Source organism: Periplaneta americana, chromosome 3, assembly GCF_040183065.1.
Source record: "Periplaneta americana isolate PAMFEO1 chromosome 3, P.americana_PAMFEO1_priV1, whole genome shotgun sequence".
Classification (NCBI taxonomy): Eukaryota; Metazoa; Arthropoda; class Insecta; order Blattodea; family Blattidae; genus Periplaneta; species Periplaneta americana.
The window spans coordinates 119234418-119241484 of NC_091119.1; positions in this window are offsets into that span (position 1 = coordinate 119234418).

Below are 7067 nucleotides of genomic sequence, written 5' to 3' on the forward strand. Positions count from 1 at the left end.
GAACTATATTAATTTGATTTTGATGATGATGATGATGATAATAATAATAATAATAATAATAATAATAATAATAATAATAATAATAATAATAATAATAATGTCTGAAAGTAGCAGAAACCTGTAGTTCACTTTCAGCAATTATAACAAATTAGAGGGAACGAAATCTGAAGAAAAAACAAGGAACTGAAAACAATCAACTTGCCAAAGTAAATGAACCATATGAACAACGTAGTTTGGAAGCAAATTTTTAATTAAACGAATTCAGACTTTCGGAAAACAAAATTGTAAATTCCATTAAATGACGCTGAAAATCTGCATACTGAAATTTAACAAATCATCAATAAATCTCAAATAAGACTGTAATATGTTTGCAGAAATAATTGCGTTTATTCCCAGCTTCTGAAACTTGTAGATTGACTGCGTGTGAAATTCTTCCAGGATTCTAAAGTAGAATTAATAAGAACCATATACACTTATTGTATAGCATAAAAATATAAAATAAATTACGCAAAACCCGTTTTCTGATGTGTTATCATATGTCGTGTGCACACTTTTAACTTGCCTGCCGCTAGAGGGCTACTGTCGCGCCAGCTGTCAAATGTTGGCATATTTTATACGTATGAGTTGCGTGACTGTATCTATTAGACTGTGATTTAACCAAGCCCCTACAGTCTCGGCTGCGCGAAACGAGGAAACCGGGGCAAATTGAACGCGGCGCTTGCCGCCATATTGTTGGAGAGCAGACAAATAATAGCAGTGCGTAAATCACGCAATTTAACGTTGTGATGATCTAAAATTGACATATTATGGCCATTTTCGACGTTTAACGTAAAATTAGGACGAAATAAACATATTCAAAGTTTCATTGATATGTGTTAGAACATTAAAGAAAAGAAAATACGTATGCAGCAATTTATAGAAAACATACTGATACAGCCATAAATAGGCCTACACAATACACATTATAGAGTGTATAATTTTACGATAATCAGCAAATTGTTAGGTTTCAGAGAATATAAAATTATATTAACATACTAACTCTTAGATCACAAGACATAAATATATGCATGCACCTTGATTACACAAGTTCTTGTTATAATCAAATTCCTAAGTGAAATAAATATGCGATAATCAGTATAGACTTGTTAGTTAAGTTTTAGAGAATCAAAAATAAATTATATTACCGGTACTTTTAGACCACAGGACATAGATAATCTGGCAAAATATAATGTGCGAAGGTAGCCAAATTACATTGAATTCATTCTTCAATTAATAAAGGGAATGCTATCGATTATAAAAAGTATCGGTACTGTACCTAATACATTGCAAACAATAGGTAACGTGAAGACCTAAAAACTAAACAATCACTTTATGCAAGATAAAAAAAACACATACTTTTTATGTGTGGATTTTTTACATATTGTATTTTTATTTTAAATAAATGAAATAGATATATTATCATTGCTAGCGGAGTGATGGTACATAATTTTTATGCACATATGCAATATCAATAAGATGCCATTCCTTGCTTTTGTTAATAAAATATATCCGGCAAAATGTAAAAGAGTTATTTATAGGTGAACTCTGAATCATAAATTCACAAAGGAGGCTTAGCTATTATAGCTATTTATTTATTTATTATCTGTATATTTATTTATCAATATATGGATCTTGAATGAAAGTTTATTATCTTGCAGATAAATTCATTTACATAATAAAAACAAAAAGTTATCTTTCCACTAATGTTTTAACATCTGATGTGTAAGTCTAAATAATTCACTCAGTGGGATTTCTCTACAGTCTGACATACCTGTGCTAACAATTAAGTATTCTTTATTGTCGTAAACTACTGATTGATTTTTAATGATATTGATATTGTACCAACAGAGATAATATTACATCGTACCTTTTGCAAATAGCTTGGAAAATTAAACAGGGATGGTATTATCGCCGCGCTCTCATGGTTAACATTCGGCAGGTCTTTGAAATTTAATTGTATTATTGTTTTCAATTTCTTGTGTCGCGCTCCAATCACTCGCCTCAATTTCAATAATGCAACCAATAAGCTGCTTCAATTATTATTAAATGACACTTACTTGTCTAATCCACGTAGACTAAACCCGAGGTTGCAATGTCTTGTGCTGAGGACGAACATTAAGGTATGTGATTAAAAATTATTATTAAAGAGTTATTATTAAGAGTTAAGAAAGCCAACGTACTCGTATATGATAATAATAATAATAATAATAATAATAATAATAATAATAATAATAATAATAATAATAATAATAATAATAGCCATTTAACAATATAACAAACTAGTGCTTATTCTTATCGAGAAAGTAGACGTGACAACGTGACGCTTAGAGTGAAACCTATAGAGCAACAATCGGTCGGCAAAATTATTTTTTTAAACCACACCGCACGTTATTGTATGATGCCGACATGTTAAGCATGAGTCCGCGGCGATAATATATCATCTTTCAAAATTATATTGCCATTACTTTCACACTATTCACTAAAAACACCCGAGACAAAACAAAGGACAAGTATGACAATCGTGTTTACCGCTCTATTTCTACAAGTAGCATGGCGGCGTAAACATGTGCAGACTGGTTTCAATTTTGGACAGCACACCAGCGCTCTGTGTGAGTCTAGTATACTATTATAACGTATACTATTACAACGTCTTTGGATTTAACTAGGCAAAACACCGCGTCATTTTCACTGGCTATACTTGTTTTTTTGAAAGATGGGACATGACAGTTAAGCGGCCGAGCTTGGAACTACAGTGCCATGTTGCCAATATGGACTACCACCACAGTCTAATATATCTATTAGACTGTGCTACCACGGTGCCAGCTCATCGAAGCTAGCAATAGGGATATCCTGATCTAGCACCAACAGATAGCGCACGTGTACTTTGCGGGATGCGCTTTGCGTGTGCATTTGTTTTTCGGTATATAAACATTGAGGATATACATTGTGTATTAGTATATTAAATATTCTTAAAAACAACTAGAACGGCAAATTTTTGTAATGTTCCTATAAGTAAAAACCAGGGAAAGCTTTTTGTCTTCAATCATGTCTCGAAATATTCTGAATATATGCTTTAAACTTTTAAAAATATAAGTAAATAAATTGCGCCTCGAAAGTATTAAATAAAATTAACTACCAGTAATTCAAGTAAGGAATTGTTGACTACAGTTTCATTTTGGAAGAGGGAAAAGAAAAATTAATAAAAACATATGCAACCTCGACAGCGAGCTATGTTAGCTTACATTATATGCAGTAGTTGTAGGAGTCTCCAAGGTTTACGCCTGCAGTAAACTCTCGATAAACCAGGATGTTTATTATCCAGGACGATCCATAGTGAAATCGATTTCGTGAATAATGTTTTTAATGTACTGTACCCTAATTATTAAAACATGTTTTACCTTCAAATTTTCAAAATCATCCTACATAGTATTCAAAACTGCATGTCCTTAGCCTAAATATCGCACGACTAATCGTGATACTACTGCGATCATATTATATCATCCTATTAAAAATTGCATTTGATCTTTCTGCAACTACAGAAAAAAATACAAGGAATTCAATCTCGATAGTCCCTTCCCTATAAACATAAAACCACATTGATGGCTGCATATTCTGTTTTTAGCATACGGTTCTTAAAATTAATGATTAAAGGGGGCAATATTCACCTTCGACATAGTTCCTATTTTTTATTCGTGCACCCCGTTATCAGAGTTCTCATTTAGGTTTATGAACATTCAATTTACTCGTATCTATATTCTGCGTATTGCAGATTTACCCACCCATCTCGGGGAATCGCTCAATATTATACAGGTTTACATTATTATTTATCGTAAATTAAATTAAATTATGAGGTAAGAAAATATTAAATTATACTAGGTTATGCAAAATAATTGTAAATATAATTTTGACACGCACAGAAAACCAATAAGCGGGAAAACGTAATTACAACATAATATAGCCCTACAATATGTTCAGCCTCTGTAGGGCTCTGAGTTCTGCAGTCACAACTGGCCTACGTCTATGTTCATGATACAACGGAGTGGGCTATGGAAATTCAGCTCTCCTTGGCAACGGTTTTGTTGTGAATTGTTTTGTATCTTTTCTGACGAGAAATAAAAACTGTTCTTGAGTTTCATTTACTCAGTATATTGTATTCTAGCTACAATATTGGTGACCCCGACGTGATATGAACACGCACGAAGATACAGAGCAAAGTTCTTTACCAACTAGTAGTGGTGACAGAGTCGTTGTGTGTGCACAACGTATTGAGAAGCCTCCTCCATTCTACAAGGACGATCCAGATCTATGGTTTGCAGTAGTGGAAAATGCTCTCAGTTTCGCAGGGATTACTCAAGATCAAGCAAAATTCCAATATATAGTAAGTAACACTGATCATACGTTTATTCCAATTATAGATGATTTAATTAAATCTCCACCAGCCACGGGCAGGTATGACGCTATTAAAACACGTATCATTGCCGCTTTTGCTGAACCAATCAACAAAAGACTCAATAGATTATTGAGCGTCATACATATAGGAGAGAAACGACCGTCGCACTATCTACAAGAGCTCAGAAGTTTAGCTTCCGGTCATTTAGGTGAAGAAGTCCTCAAGTCACTCTTCTTAGCACAACTAGCACCCACTATTAGAATGTCTTTGCTTTGCAGAGAAGAGGATAGTTTGGACAAGCTAGCATTTTTAGCTGACAAGATGCAGGAGACGAACGTAACAACTCAAATGTCAGTAGCTCGGCAAGAACCCTTTACATTATCGACTATTGTTGACGAGGTTACGGAATTGAAAAGCAAAGTAGACGAGTTATGCAAATTGTCAAAGTACAAATCTCCTCATCTTAAAAATAACGGCGGGTCGTCATCCGATACCCAACGAAGTAAACTTTACAAACAGAAGAAAGATAAAGTCTGCTACTATCATTTTAAGTTTGGAGCTAACGCGAGACGATGTGTACAGCCTTGTTGCTGAAGCTTAGAGAAAAATTCGGAAAACTAGTGACGTCGTCTGGAGTCGAGGCGGTCCATGACGAGAGATTTAAAAATCGTCTCATTGTTACAGACAAGATTAATCACTTGAACTTTCTCGTTGACACGGGAGCTGATTTATCTGTTCTTCCCCGTTCTAAGGCAAACTTCATCGGTAAGCAACCAGCTGATTTCAAACTATATGCAGCGAATGGGTCAGTCATAGATACCTATGGCGAGAGGCTCATTACACTGGACCTTAATCTAGGACGCCAATATCCCTGGAAGTTCACAATTGCTAACATTTCTCAGCCTATACTTGGAGCTGATTTTTTGAAACATTATGGCATTCTAGTTAATCTCAAGCAGCGAAAGCTTACAGACCCTTCAACGGCCAGAGCTAAAATTGGCAAGTTAACCACAGTTGCTTTGTCAACCTTTTCTACGATAGCTAGCGGAAAATACGAGCTGTTATTGCGAGAATTTATTGACATAACTAAGGTTCCGCCATTTATTGGCCCAGCAAAACATGGTGTGGAACATCACATCAAAACGAAGGGCTCACCTATCAAAGAACGTGCTCGACGTCTTACATCTGAGAGGCTTAAGGTCGCTAAAGCGGAGTTTGATTACATGCTATCTCAAGGTATCTGTACACCCTCGAGCAGTCCCTGGGCTAGTCCTCTTCATCTCGTTTCTAAAAAGAACGGAGGATGGAGACCCTGTGGGGATTACCGCCGTTTAAATGCTACAACTATCCCTGATAAGTATCCAGTTCCTCATATACATGACGTAACTCAACGGCTAGACGGTTGTACCATTTTCAGTACTCTTGACCTTACCAGAGCCTATCACCAAGTACCCATAGCTCCAGACGATCGCGCCAAGACAGCAGTAATAACGCCCTTCGGTCTTTTCGAATTCAACGTCATGACCTTTGGATTACGTAATGCTGCGCAGACTATGCAACGTCTAATGGATAGCGTACTTCGTGGACTTGACTTCTGCACGTGTTACATCGACGACTTATTGATAGCATCGAAAGACGAGGGGCAGCATGAACAGCACCTTCGTCTAGTTTTCCAGAGGTTGCGTGAACATGGACTTTCTATTAACTTATCCAAGTGTTCTTTCGGCGTCAGTGAAGTTAACTACTTAGGCTACACAATCAATGAACATGGTGTTAGGCCGCTTGAAGATCGTATTAAGGCAATTGCAGACTACCCCAAGCCTAAGACCATTGTCGACTTGCGCAAGTTTCTCGGTATTATTAATTTTTACAGACGTTTCCTCCGCAGTGCTGCGCAGATACAAGCCCCGCTACATATTCATCTTCACGGTGCAAAAAAGAATGACAAGCGTCTTATTAAGTGGGATAGAGAGGCTGAAGAGGCATTTGAGCTATGCAAACAACAATTAGCAAAAGCAACTCTCTTAGTTCACCCACGGGACAATGCTACTCTAGCTCTTCGCACGGATGCTTCTGATATTTCTTCTGGGGCTGTGCTCGAGCAGTACAATTTCGGTCGTTGGGAACCTTTGGGTTTTTTTCTCTAAGAAACATACCAATGCGGAAATTAAATACAGAACATATGATCGTGAACTGTTAGCAATTTACAAAAGCCTTAAATATTTTCGTTGTATGGTTGAAGGACGAAGACTGATTATCGTAACTGATCACAAACCATTGATTCACGCTTTTAATCAAAGTGCGGACAAAGCTTCGCCTAGGCAGCTCCGTCACTTGGATTTCATTAGTCAATTTACGACGCAAATCGTCCACGTTAAGGCTGCAGACAACACTGTAGCAGACTGTTTGTCACGTATAGGTGCCATAGACATGCCGACGCTAATATCTGCAGATGAACTCATGGCCGCACAGGCTGCTGATGAAGAACTTCAACATCTTCTTCAATCTAATTCGACCAGCTTAAAATTAACAAAAATTCCGCTGACTGAATCAAAGGAAGAAATTTATTGTGATGTTTCGACGCAGGTTATTCGACCCTACATCCCATCTTGTCTTCGTAAGAAAGTTTTCGATAACA